We start from the raw sequence: 13934 nt of genomic DNA, 5'->3' as shown, positions 1-13934 counted from the left end.
ACCCACAGTGTCCCCCTCGCAGCCCTGTTCTTCCCCGGCCCTCAGCACCCACTGACCAGCCATGGCTCCCCCGTCCCGTCTTAGCATCTCTTCCTCAGCAGATGGACGCCCACCCCGGGGCCGGGGGCTGAGTGCCTGTCCGTGGGTGGTCCTGAGTCGTAATAAGCGCTCAGTGAGCCCCGTGGGGAGAGACGGTCTCTGCCCACAGCCTCCCGCCCCCTTCTCCCGCCAGGAGGAGGCTGTGGGGCAGCTGAGGGGGAAGAGTAGCGGGCACCCGGCTCAGGAGCCCCGTCCCCCTGGTCCCTACTCAGCCTCCCTGCCCTGGAAACACAGCCGAGGCACCTCAGGGTGGGAGCCCAGGAGCCGGCCGTGGGGAGGGACACAGTCCTGCTCAGCTCTAACTCAGGGTGCATCCAGAACCCCAAACAAGTACTTGATTGTGTTTGTGTGTTTACTTGTTCTGTGGCGCTGAGGGTGGAGCCCAGGGTGCCCACTGCAGGCAGCGCTCCACCGCTGAGCCACAGCCCCCGGAACCCGGTCACCCCAGCCACCCTCTAGGCCGGCCACTGTTCCCCTGAATCCACACAGCAGCCTTCTCCCTGCCCTGCCCAGCCAGCGCCATGCTGAGAAACATGCCAGGGCTTGCCACCCCTCCACCGAAGGTCCACAGGAGGCTCCCACGTCTCTCTGCAGAAGAACCAGGGTCTGCTCTTCCTGCACAGGGGAATGTCCCGGCCAGAGGCCAGCCCCCTTCCCATCTCACCCTCCACCAGATCTTCCCAGTCTCGCTGCCTTTTCTTGATAGGCCTCAAAGAACCCTTGCAGTCCTGCCCCGGGGCCTTTGCACTCACCATTCTCTCAACCTGGACCTCCCCACCCTGGGTATCTGCGTGGTTGGCACCTTCTTGGGGCTCAGAGATCCTCCCTGAAGATCCCACTCCAGACGGCCACCTGGCCCGCTGCAGAGTTTCCTGCTCTACCTTCTACCCACTGACATCAGGCTGTATATTCATTCCATTGTTCATGACCGATGTCTGGGGAACGGCCGCTCCGCAAGGACAGCATTGCTGCTCTCCCCTGGACGGCTGCACTCTCAGCCCTAGGACAGCAGAGCCAGGCGCTCGGGAGGTGCTCAGTGGATCTTTGGTGAATGAATGAATGAGTGGGCGGGTGAGCCCGCCTGGTCCAGTCCCCTGGGGTCCTGCACTGTGGTTCTCCTCCTGCTGTATCCTGGAGCACAGCGGGTGAGCCAGGCTGGGGGACATTCCTGGACTGGCTGAGGGTCAGAGCCCCTGGGGGGGCAGTGGACACGACCCTCCTTCCACCTACTGCTCGAGTGACCTCCCGGCCTCCCTGGGACAGAAGCCTGGGCCTGGCTGAGGTGTCCCTTTCCCGCCTGGAGGCAGAATGTGGGAGTCCAAGAGCCACCTGTGTCTAGGGACCTGGAGCCTGCCCAGGAAGGACAAGCAGAGCCGGAATAAGTCATGATCCGGGTAGGCACCTTTTTTTCTCTTTCTGACTAACTGGAGACCAGGCGGCGCATCCTACATGTATGTAGCTCACTTTATTCTTAACTTGAACCTGGGAACGTCCTCCCATGCCACAGTCACCTTTTCTGTAATGCCACTTTTTGACAGTTGTCCTGTGTTCTAGAACCAAACAAGCCCACGGTGGTGCATCTAACAATCCCCGATCGCTGGACACATAGGTTGCTTCCAAGGTTTCCTTTCCGACTGTAGTGAGCATCCGGCATCCTATACCCTTGTGGTCGCCTCTGATGGTTTCCTTGGGGACAAGTGTCTCTAGATCGAAGCTGGGTTCCGGCCTAGGCTGGAGAGGGAGGGTGGCCTTGTTTCCCATTTTCTTCCTTTCCCGCTGGGCAGCACCGTGCAGCCTCGAGGTCCCAGCACATCCCCCCCATCTCCAGGGCCCACCCAGCAACACTGCCTCCGCCCTCCTGCCCCTGCCCCCAGACCTCATTGGGTGGGGCCTCGGGCACCCTGGAGCCTCCAGACCTTTCCATCCCGCCCAGCTGCCTCCCGCCCCGGGGACAGTCCCTGTCCCCCCCCACCCCCCGCCCCTTCCAGGTCCCACTGGCACACAGGAAGAGGACACGCCAGGAAGGGAGGGAGGTGACTATTTCAAAAAGAAATCCAGCGGCCGCAGAGGTCTGTATTTACCCTTCCGACCCATTCATCTCTGTCTCCCTGGACCATGAATCCCCGAGGGCAGGCAGGAGCGTCCCCATGTCAGCGCCCTGCCTCGGCCAGGACGGGCCAGGTGGTGCCGGGCCAGGGAGGAATGGAGATGAGAAGGCCCACACGGCACCCGCCTTCCCGGGAGCTGGGGAGAGCTCAGGCAGGACCCTGGGGCTGGGGACCAGAGGCCCCGAGGCCAGTTCTGTGGTCACCCGGCTGGGGTCTCCAAAGGCCTTTTGTCAAGAGTTTAAAAAGTCTAGGGAAGTAAGTGTCCCCTCCCCAGGGACAGTTTGCAGCCCTTCAATTATGTCCAGGGTCATCGCCAAGAGTGTGGCCCTTGTCTGGGGGACAGGGACTCCGTTGGCTGTGGGTGACAGCACGGTGACAACCAGATGGTGTGCCCAGGACTGCCGGTCACTACACCAGACTCACGGGTGTGAAGGCCCTTCACCTGCAGCGGTGGCCTGATGTGGCAGAGAGCACGATCCGCAGGGCTCCCCAAGGACCCGAGTGAGCCCTGGTAGGGAGACGGGGGACCCAGCGCACCGGGGCTCGGGTCCCTCCAGGACCACACTGCCCAGGTGCCACATGCCCTGACCACCTTCTTCTCAACCAAGAAATGTCCACAGAGCCAGAGGACGAGATAGGGAAGTGGGGGGCAGCCATCCCAGTGGACCTGGCCCCAGTGCAGGCCCAGATCTCCACCGGGGACTTCCAAGGCCTCCTCCCCCTCCCCCCGACCCAGAGACTCGGGGGAAACCGTGGGCTCCTCGGCCGCCCCACTCCCCGGGCACCACCCACTCCCCTGAGCGCCCTGTCTCCCGGGGCACAGCCAGCTCACGGCCCCGAGCCTGTGGCCTGGGACCCAGAACCTGTGGCAGGGGATTGGATTCTAAGTCACCTCTCTCCCCTGCTGGTGACCGCAGTGACGCACAGCGTCAGGCTGAGGGACACTCGCTTACCTGGCCCTGAGCCCAGCGCCTGGACCAGGAGACGATGCTCAGCTCACAGACGAGGAAACCGAGGCCCGGAGACGTGGTGGCAGGTGGTTGCCTGAACGTCCCCAATCTGTTTACGCAGCCCTCCCGCGGTGGCTCGGGCCTCAGCCTGGGGACATACTCTGGCCAATGAGAAAGAAGCGAGCCGCGAGGGGGGGCTGCCCTTCCGCTGGTTCCCTGGTGGCCTCTGGGACCCCTGCGGCCCCCGGAAGGAGCCAGGCTCATCTGCTGGGGGCTCCGGCCCACCCAGAGGAAGCCACACTACCGTCCACCCCAGAGAGGCCACATGAAGCAGTCTGTCCCCTGAGAGTCCACCACTGATGGCAGACGCTCGAGGGAGCCCGGCCGAGGTCACCAGGCCTCGCCCGCTGATCCCCAGGGCAGCGGCTGCTTCGAGAGCCACACAGGTCCGGGCCACCAGGCCGTGAGCCCTGGGTGCCCGCAGCCCAGGAAAAGCACTGGGCACACAGGGGGCCCTGGGCCAAGGTCACCCGAGAAGGCGGGGATTCAAACCCGCCATTGGGGCCCGTGAAGCGCTCACACTTCACCACAAAGCGTCACAAGGTCACTTATTCTCCTCGCAGGCTGCTCCAAGCCCCTGACTCCACCAGGGACAAGCTCAGGGACGTCAAGGGACCCACCTGAGGTCACTCTGCTGGCCAGGGCTAGCTCGGGCCCTGGTCTAGGCAGCGGCCTGCTGTCCCGTGGCTCAGGGCAGGCCCAGTCTTGGGACCAGGACAGGTGACCTGCCCCGTCTGCCCGCCTCCCCCTCCCGTCCCTGCCCACTGGGAGCCGCTGGTTGTCCTGAAGGTGGCCGGCAAGGGAGGAGGGTGGCAGCTGAGTCGCAGTGTGGACGGGGCCCGCTGTGACCAGACAGAAGCCAGAACCTTTCACCCAAACCCTGGAGCTGGCCCGACCCGAGGCCTCCAGGACATCTCCAGGGGAGAAGGCTGGGCCTGGGGTCCGGGTGGGGGGCCGGCCCCCCAAGCCCCGCCCGTCTAGCTGCACAGTGGGGGCACGTGGGGAAGCTCCTCAGGGGTCACCCCTCACCCCAGGGAGAGTCAGAACATCGGACACTGCAAACGCACTCAAGGCCCGTCTCCTGCCGAACGTCCCTGCTGGGCCCAGGTGCCCAGGCCACCGTCAGCCCGCGGCAAAGCCACCCTCATAACCGAGTGCTTCCCGCGACTGACGGAGCCCGACTAAAGGGGACAGAGGGCAGCGGTGCTCGCACCCGCCACAGAGCTCAAGATGCCCCATTGGCCGTCTGGAGGAGGCAGCCACCTGTCCCCATGAGGGAGGCCACGTCCCCTCTCTGTCTCCACCCAAAACAAAGGAGGAGGAGGCGGCGGCGGGAGGCCGAGAAGATCCCTGGGGTCCTCGGTCCCACGTGGAGCCCACGGCCCCTGGAGGGGCAGGTCTCCTGGTCTCGCTGAGCCTCGGTTTTTCATGGGGAAAAAGGAGAGGCCCTCGGGGTCTGGTGGGATGTTGGAGGCCCTTGTCACCTGCAAATGCCACATGGGAGAGGTGACAAGGAGACAGGGTGGTCCCGGGGCCCAGCCCCCTGGCCCCACAGCCCAGGACGAAACCTCTACTCACAGGACTCGGGGATCCTTGGAGGCCACCTGCCCCAAGTGGCCCGACTGGACAGGAAGAAAAATGGAGACCAGAGACACAGCTCCGCCCAGATGTGACGGCCAGGCAGAGCCGCGCGCCCACACCAGCTCTCCGCTGGGCCCCTCCTGCTCCAGGTACGATCCCAGCTCCGGGGCCTGGGCCCCCTGTGGCTCCCCTGGGCCACCCCTGGGTGGTGCCTCTGGAGACCCGCTCCCCATGGGCTCATCTCTCCCCTCCTGAGGCCAGGAGGCTGGGCCTCCCCAGGGAGGCTCCTGTGTACCAGGTTCAGGATCCAAGTCCCTGGGGTGGCCCCAGGTGTCCGCAGGGGCCCCTCCAGTTAAGTGACTGTCCTTGTCCTGATTGAGGCCACCCTTTGGCTCTGCCACACCCTGGAGGGACTCGCTCAGCCCTCCTGGGCCGTCGGGAAGTGCAGGCGGAGTCCAGTTCCTCTCAGTGTTCACAAGTGTCCCGCAACAGCCAGGCCAGCCCACAGGAGGCCCGCGGGGACCCTGCTCCACGGCCCAGTGGACACCCAGGCCACACCCAGAACTCGACCCACCACAGCCCTAGGACACTGGGTGACGAGGGGACACCAGGTCCTGCTCCTGCGCCTCCGCTTTCTCCTCCGGGAAGTGGGGCCAGCACCTTCCTCTCGGAGCTGCCCAGGCATGAGATGAGACGCACGTGGACACACCTCGCTCCAGGTCCCAAAGGCGGAGCCTCACGGCCATCCAGAGGCGTCGGACAGGGCCCCTTCCTACCACTTGGGGCTCGAGGCCACCTCGGCCCTACCTCCTGCCTGGACCCCTGACCGTGGCCTGGCCTGGGGTCTGGCGGGGTCGGTTTGTAAACTGCAATTTTTTTTCCCTCTGCTGCTAGGAATCAGCGCCTGCTCTGCCCTGAGCCGCCCTTCAGCACCGACTCCGACGGCTAAGAGACGGGTTTATCAGGCGAAACGTCAAAGGCTTAAAAGGGCTACACAGGGAGACGCAAGTCCCGCTCTCCCTTCTCCCTGCCACCTGTTTGCCATTGTCCCCAGACTCCAGTGATTCCCTTCTCATCCGGGGACCGTCTGCCCGTCAAAGTGCACAGTGTCTCTGCCCAGGCCTTCCCCCTCCTCCTCCCAGCGGCCCATCTTGGCCATCTTCCCAAGGACAGGAACAGCTGCTTCCTGCTCTTTGCTGGCTGCGTAGTATTCCACTGCCTGGGACACCACTCAGGTGGCAGCTCCTCATTCCTGGGCCCTCCGATTGTGTCCTGTCTCAAGTCACCATGTTACCTGAGGATACATGATAAGCAACTGAATCTCAGCGATTTGGGTAGGTATGATTTCAACAGATAATGTCAAACTGTCCTCCGCCCAAGCGCTAACAGGACAGTAGGAGAGGACTTGGACCTCCACAGTTTCAACTCAGGTTATTATCACATTTTTTTTTAAACTTGCTCAATCTAATGGATAGAAATTCTATCTCTACCTATTTTAATTGCATTTCCCCCATTACAGGAAAGAAATAAGACCCAATTGTTTCTTTCCAAAAACTGTCCATTCCTGACGTTTTTTCCTCCTTTCTTATTTTGTTTTTCTTATTGATTTGGGGGAGCTCTTTATATATTAAGGAATTTAGCCTTTGCCTGTGAATGGACTTCAAATGCGTGCTTGGGTCTTTCATTGGTCTTTAGACTCTGGTGATAGCATTTATTTCCATGCAGATTCCTTTTAAATTTCATCAGATTTACTGATTTGGATTCTGTGGTGTTTCTGAGGTCTGGGTCAGACTTAGAAATCCTTAAAAAACCTGATTTTCACCGACTCTCCGTGTTGGTGTCCGGCCCGAGTGTCCTCCCTGGTCTGTCCACAGTCAGCCTCCCCTGGACAGTTCCACGTGGCTTTGACTAGATCCCACCCCTCTGGTCCTCCCGCCACCCACCGGCCGCTGAGGTTCCACCTTCCTGCCACCCCCAGGCCCAGCCTCCAGGCTCCTCCCAGAACACGCTGCGGGGAAGCGGCCGAGGAGGAGGCAGGAATGATGGAGGCTTCCCAAGGCCTCCGCTCCCGGCTCCCAACATGGCTCCCTCCTTCACAGCAACTTAGTGGAATTTCTATCTTTATTAATCAAATAACAAATTTAATTAATTACCATAAATTGCTTTAATTGAATCCAGCACGAGGCATGGACAAAGTCCCGGGAAGTAATGAGCCAGGCTTTCCAGCGTCTGCAGCTGAAATGATCTTTAATTTCAATTTGGAAGCACAAGCCTCGCGCCCTCCCAGCCGCTCGCGACAGCCCCGTCACCTCCCGCTGCGCTGGCAGGCCCTGCACCCGGCACCCCGTCTCCTCGTCCTTTGCAGCAAATTATCTCAACCCAGAAGTGGTGTGAACCCGCGGTGCCCAGGTCGCCTGGAGGGGCACAGCGCTGACCCTGGGGACAAGCCCCTGGTGACACAGCAGCCTGTGCTCCCGCTGGGCCCTCTGCCTGGAGTGCCTGTCCCTCACTGTCCCCAGCTGTCACCTCCCTGCCTTCAAGGTCTCCTCTCCAGTCCCCTCTGCCCCGAGCCACGGGCTCCCCTCTGCCCGTCCTCTTCGTCCTCCACTCCTGTCCCTTCTCTGACCCACCCCCTTGCCTTAAGCCTCTCCCCATCCCGGAGCCCAGGCCTGACCTCCAGTGGCGCGACTTCCTAAGGAAACAGACCCCCGAGGCGTCAGATGCACCCGCTCCCTTTCGGGACGCGATGGCCGTTATTTTGGGCCTCTCTTGTGTCACTGGTGGTCTTTCTGTCCACTCCAGGCCTCCGTTGGCAGCCCTCTCCTCGTGCCATGCTCCTGCTCACGCACCTGCCATGGCTCCCTATTAACTGGGACCTCAACTTCCAACTCTGCCTCCTGACTTTCAAGATTCTTCAGAACTTGGCCCCGCGTGCGCGTAAGGCAGCCTGCCCAACACACACATTGTGACCCCCGGAAATTGACTTGACTTTATCAGACCTTCGTCTTTCTCCTCTGTAAAGTGGACACAGCAGTCCCAACCTTGAAAGACGGTGAAAGAGAAGGGATGGGACACAGCACATTGCCCGGCATCACAGCAGCCCTCAGGCAGCAGGAAGACCCGTCTGTCCTCTCCTGCCACCTCTCCAGCCTTGCCCCCCGTGGGGTGCACCAGACATGCTCAAGGCTGGGGTCTTGGCCTCTCTAGAAATCTGTGTCCCACGCCCACAGCTTCCCCCTCTGCCCACACAGCTGTCCTTCCTTACTTCATCCGTGAGGGGACATCCGGAGTCCCCCCTCCTGTCTGTAGTCAACATCTGGCGTAGGTCTGTCCCAGGAGGCCACACAGGGACCCGGAACAGGATCCCTCCCCGGGCTTCCCATTGCCCCTTCTGGCTTTGAGCTCCTGGCCCCTCCGTAGCTTCCCTGATGCCCACGTCCCCGAGTGTCTCTTCTGTCCCCATCCCCCTGGGGAAGGCCACCACTCTTCAGCCAAGTCCCCTCGGACGGGGCTTTTAATCCTGGTCCTTCTGAAATCTCAGGAGCCCATTTTTCCTGCCGAGAGGATTCCATGTCCGTCCAATCCCCAGAACCTCGGAGGGGCTGTGGCGCTCCTGCTGTGGGCACTGACCCTCCCTTGATGATGGGGACGGTCATTCCCGCCCCAGGCCACCAGCCCAGTGGGTACGGGGACAGACACCTGCACAGGGAGGCCTGAGACTCGGAGACTGCCCAGGTGGGAGGGTGTGACCCGTAGCAGAGGGCGATGACCTTCAGGGGCCAGCCAGGCGTCTGGCACCCCCCCGCCCCGCCCGGCCACCGCCCTTCCCCAGGGACAAGCCCCCCTCGCAGCACCCTTCCTGAATCCCGGGAGCTTCTGGGGCTGTCCCAACAGTCCCACGAGCCAAGAGCCCCAGGTCACTAGACAGGTGTGGTCCCCAGTTCCGGGGCCAGGTCCAGAATCGAGGCGTGGGCAGCGCACGTGGCTCTTGAGGCTCAGGGGCAGGTCCCTCCTGGACCCTCCAGTCCTGGGGGCCGGGTGGCTCCCTGGCTGGTGGCTGCACCGTCCCGGCCTCGGCCTCTGGCTTCTCGTGGCTTCCCCGGGGTCTGCAGGTCTCATAACGACCGGGATCTGGGGCCCTCCCTCAAGCCGGCACAAACTCCTCTTGGGGTTCTTAACCGGTTCCTCCAGACCCTGTTCCCAAATGAGGCCACGTGGCAGGTCCTGGGGGCCTGGACTCGGACGCGCCTTGGAGAGACGCTGTCCAGCCCCAGATCCCACACGCCCAGCCCCTCCCCCTCCACACAGGGGCACTTTGGTGGCCTCAGCCCGGGGAGCTGCCCATCAGTCCAGCCCTCTGTCCTCCCCAGAAAGTGCCCCCCGAAGGCCTTTCCTGGGAACCCCGTGAGAGAAGCACGGTGGGACCTCAGAAGCCACCCCTCGTTCCCGGGCGATGGGTTCCATTCCCGGCTCTGCCACTGTCCCCGGTGCAGCTTTAGAAAACGTTCCGTGCCTCAGTTTCCCGTCTGTCAGATGGAGGTTGACGGCCTCCTAATGGGTGGTCTGCTGGAGCAGGAACAGCACCCCACACCCGGGCGGGGGTCCCAGGGGCTCACAGCCTGGTACCTGGGAAGCAGCTCCCCGATCCCCCCAGGCCCCCGGGCAGTCAGGAGACCCAGTGTCCTGGGGAAATGTCCTTCTCTTTTTGCCAATAAGAAGACACTCCCCTCAGGGACCCGCTGTGCCCCCAAGCCACCCGTAAGTTGGAACAGAACCCAGCTCCCCGGGCATGGCGCCGTCTCGAGGTCTGCTCCTGTGGCCTCCTGCCCCCCCCCTTCCCCCAGGGTCCCCTCCCTGCCCACAGCCCAGCGGACGTACCTGGAACAGACACTGCAGCGCTCCATGGCTTGCTCCTGCCCCACGCGCCCCGTCCAGGCCGCTGAGAGGCAGGACGGAGGCCACTGTCCTCACAACACCCAGGAGGCGAGGCTGAGAGGGTGGGACCCCACTGTCTGAGGTCGCGCCCCGCGGTCCTGCCAGAGCCTGGTCCTATTGGGAGCCCAGAATCCATCACTCATTCAGCCGTGAGAACACCATCAGGAGATCAGGACATTATCACAGCCCCGAGAACCGGATGCTCCTTCCACGGTCACATGATGAGCAAGAAAAGTGAGGCGGAGAGAAGATCAGAATTTGAATCCAGGTCCCCGCACCAGAACGTCCCAAAGCCAACCCCACTGGGGTGTGCCCTGCTGGGCGGTCCACCACCAGACCCTGCTCTGGCTGGAGGGTTCATGGTCCCGTCTCCAAGAGAGAGAGCCCCAGATGACAGCACAGTTCAAAGGGACAAGGACAGCTTCACCCATGGAGAAGTGCGGCCCTCCCCTCCCCAGAAGCTGCATTGGCCAAGGTGGACCAGGTCGCTGCCCCTGAGGTGAGCATCACCCCTCCCAGCCCCACCCCTAGAATGGTCCACTCGGAGGTAGGGGCAGGGAAGGTGGTGGTTCTGGTGGGGCCCCGGCCTGGGGGTCCTCGGGCTGGGGAGCTGAGGCAGAGCCCACGGTGGGGACCGGCCATCCCCGCAGCCAGCAGCGCCCAGCCTCCCCCTGTTCCCTGGCAAACCTCGCCTTTTATAAATAGTCGTACTTGCTGGGAGCCGAGCGAGCGGAGGCTGGGGCACCTCTGAGCGACAGGCGCGGCCAGACCCATCTGCTGGGGCTGCGCGGGCTGAGCGACATCGCCTCCCCACGGCGCAGTCCCCCGCCACCAGGGTGTCACCGCACCCCGGACTCGGCCTCCTGGCACGTGCCAACTCCACACGGCCGGTGGCACAGGGGGTGTGTGGCCTTCGGAGTAGCCAAGTCATCAGACAGGGCTTGGGAACAGGCCCATGACAGGGGTGGGGAGTTCCTGTCCCTGGAGAGGGCCCGGGGGCTCTGGGTGACAGTTCTGACTCTGGGCTCTGACCTGCAGTCGGGGCCAGTGCCCAGAAAGGGGGACATGGCTGGGACTCTCAGTCCTGCCTCCCCGGAGCTGACCCGCGCTGGGCGCCCCCTGGACCCTCGGCCTGCAGCTGAGCCCGCGGTTCTGGGGAGCAGGAGGCCCCTCAGGAGGCTCCGCCCACAGTGTGGGAGGGGCCACCGGGAGCCGCTGCCCTGCGGTGAAGGACGCCCCCAGCAGGTGCCCAGGAGGCTGGCGGCTCCTGTGAAGCTCGTGCTGGCGCAGTGGCCCGGAGCCATCTGCTCTTCGGAGACCCCCGTGAGAGTTGGGACCTTGTGACCTTCCTCGACCTTGGAAACGCCCCCCTTCCCCAAACTGGAGGCGGAGGGAAGCCTTGACCTTTGCCGTGGGAGGTGGATGTTCTCAACAGAAGCCCCACGAGGGCATCAAGGTGGCGTCCAAAAAACTAGGGTCGAGTGAATGAATAATATCGGGGTCACATCTTTATGGCACCCACCTACTTTCAGGAAGCCCGAATCCCTTGTGGAAGTCCCCTCTGTCCTCCCTCTGAAGAGGTAGGGGACACTCTGTCATGCGTGACACCCGCCGGTTCTGGTTCTGGTTCTGCATCTTGTCAGGTGGGTAGCCTTGGGGCTTCCTTGGCCCCTGGTCGTCATGGACTGCCCCACGGAGATGACGGCCTCTGTTTCATACAGATCCACCAGAGCGCCCTGAGGTAACACTTCCAATTATCCAGCACATAGTAGGTGCTCCGTAAGTGATGCCCGGCAGCCATTATTGCTCCTTCCCAGCACATGGTAGGATCCCACTTCTCACCCCCTTGAAATCGGACACGACCCTGTGGTCTGCTTTGCCCAAGGCCAGGACAGCAAAATGGGTATGTCCCTCCGTGATGGGGGCTTTGAAGAGCCCGTGTCGTCTACAAAACTGTGCTTCTTCGGCAATCAAGCAGCGGCAAGACGGCACCACAGCTGGCATCCGAGTGGGGAGGGCCTGGGCAGACCCTCCCGCTGGCCGAGACGGAGATTCCCGTGGCGGGCGGAAGGAGGGCTGCGACAACTCCCCCCGCCCTCTGTGCGCCCCTTGGCCAGGTGGCTTCGCTACTAGAGATGGGACCCATTCCCACGCTTCCTGATCTTTCCCAGCCATGTCACTTGTTTGCCCAAGAGGATATTAGAAGATGTGACAGGGCAGAGGCAGGTGGGGGCTGGCCTTCCTTTGCCACCGGCAACTCTTCTGCTGCCACTTGGACAGCCTCCACTGGCCTCCTGGAGGAAGAGAGGCCCCAGAGCGAAGCCCCTCCCTGCCAGCTGTCCCACCTGAGATTCCAGACGGTAGCCCCTTCTGAACGGGTACAGATCAATCACCCAGCCCACAGAGCCCTGAGAACTATTTAATGGTTATTCTTTAGAGCCACCTCGAGGGGGTTTATACTCCGCCAAGACTAGCTGATACCGTGTTGCACAGTAGCCAGCCTCAGCTATTTGGGGATGTTCATCGGAGCAGCATTACTTAGCCCATTCTGACTGTTTTCCTGGTCCCTCTGGGAAAATAAGCGCAGTCCAATTAAGTTGCAAGGATACTCATTCTCAGGGTTTCCCTCCTGTTCAGCCACCCTTCTGCACACTAACCCGGCCACACAGCCACTCTCCTGCCTCTTCATCCAGGTAAGATCTCTCACCTCCGTCCATGCCCTTGGGTTAGGTAAGCCGCTGTCAGTCATGAACCTTCTCCCGCTTCTGGGCCAACACTCCAGGTTGGCCGGGCCCTTGGGAGAGTGTGCAAAAGGTGTCCATAGTGTGGCTCAGATGTCCACTATGGACCCTGGAGGCCAGAGGCCAGCCTCAGTGTAGACTCAGTGCCCCCTTTCAACCTCTCTGGCATGTTCACCTGCTGCAGCGTGTGGTGAAAAAATCCGTTGGCTTCTGCCTCAGACCCGGGTTCAAATCCCCCTCTCCCTCACCTTAACCCTGGCTCTGCACCTCTAGGCTGCGGGAGCTGGGGAATAGACTTTAGCATCACGAAAGCTCAGCTTCCTCTCTGTGAACTGAGGGTGAAACCTTTCTGTTCACAAGGTTGTAAAAATCATAAACATCCGAGATGTCCCACCCGGTGCCTGACACACAGGGGGTGCTTGGAATGGTCCCTTCTGAAGTTCCAGCTCCACCATGGGCAGGCTGTGCGTCCTTGGGCAAGTCACTTGGCCTCTCTGCACCCTCACTGCCTCCTCTGTAAAGCAGAGGTTGGATTGCCTTTGTGCCGCGGATTAAACAGGAAGTGTGTGCAAAGGGCACGGCTTGTGGTCCCTTCTGAAGGACGGCTCCTCTTCTCCATGGAAAATTCCTCTGAGGGCAAAGGTCCAGTGTGGTTCCTGGATCCTCCTCCGTGCTGCCTCACAGTCAGAGCTCGGGGAGGGTGGGTCCCTCAGGGAGGGTGGACTCCTCGTGATCCCTGGGACCCCTCCGGCCTCTGCAGCTGCTCACCTCAGGGGCACGGAGCCAGGTTCTCTGGGTGCGCTCGATGGAAAGATCTGGCAGAGCGGAGGCTGCCAGGGGACCTCTGCGGCCTCCAGCCTCCCCTCCCCATCTGCTCCTCCTCTCCCAGGCAGCTCCAGGCTGCGGGAGAGCCGTTTCCATGGCGACGGCACTGGAAGTTTTCTGGAGCCAGGAAGGTTCCCACCTCCCTCCTCCGTGGCAATGGGGGGGGGGGCGGGGCTGCGCAGCTCCTGCCCCCAAGGTCCCCGGAGGTCCTGGCTCCCTGCCAGCCCCACGGTGTCCCCTTCACCCTCCTCTGCTGAGAAGAAGGGGAGGCCTGGGGGACCCGGGAGGAGAGGCAGAAAGAGGGGCAGGGTGGGCGGGTGTGTGCCCGTCACAGGCTGCACCTTCCCGTCACCACAGTGGCCAGGAGATGCCCACCCACCGCTGCCCGCGCTCACTCCTGGGGAGAGGAGCCGGGAGCCCGTGGAACCCGGCTGCGGCCCGGGGCTGAGTCACGGCATAGGCCTGTCCCTCTGCTGACCACACAGTGTCACCCGCTGGGCTCCAGTGACCCAGGAAGAGGCTGCTTTCCCCTGTGGTTTGGGTCCAAGGTCAAGGGCCCGCAGCTGGAGGTGGCCTGGCTCCCGGAGTCCCACGGGTGACCGATGGGAGCACGCGGGTGTCTCCTGGTCTCCGTC

General features: G+C 62.4%; 1 long non-coding RNA gene across 2 annotated transcripts; it reads right to left on the bottom strand.

Moving 5' to 3' along the window:
- Positions 1-1352: 1352 nt before the first annotated feature.
- On the bottom strand, positions 1353-13431 carry LOC120889568 (uncharacterized). Of its 2 annotated transcripts, XR_013437596.1 has the most exons (5): positions 9677-13431; positions 6952-8992; positions 4796-6092; positions 2181-4701; positions 1353-1830 (listed from the first exon to the last, which is right to left on the bottom strand). It is a non-coding gene; the product is annotated as an uncharacterized LOC120889568 (long non-coding RNA). The 2 variants fall into 2 exon arrangements; XR_013437595.1 differs by having other exon boundaries at positions 2181-6092.
- Between the last annotated feature and the right edge of the window lie 503 nt (positions 13432-13934).

The sequence above is a fragment of the Ictidomys tridecemlineatus genome, chromosome 4, assembly GCF_052094955.1.
Source record: "Ictidomys tridecemlineatus isolate mIctTri1 chromosome 4, mIctTri1.hap1, whole genome shotgun sequence".
In the NCBI taxonomy this organism is placed as follows: Eukaryota; Metazoa; Chordata; class Mammalia; order Rodentia; family Sciuridae; genus Ictidomys; species Ictidomys tridecemlineatus.
The sequence above is the reverse complement of the archived record's forward strand: the minus strand, read 5'-3'. Positions and strand labels throughout refer to the sequence as shown.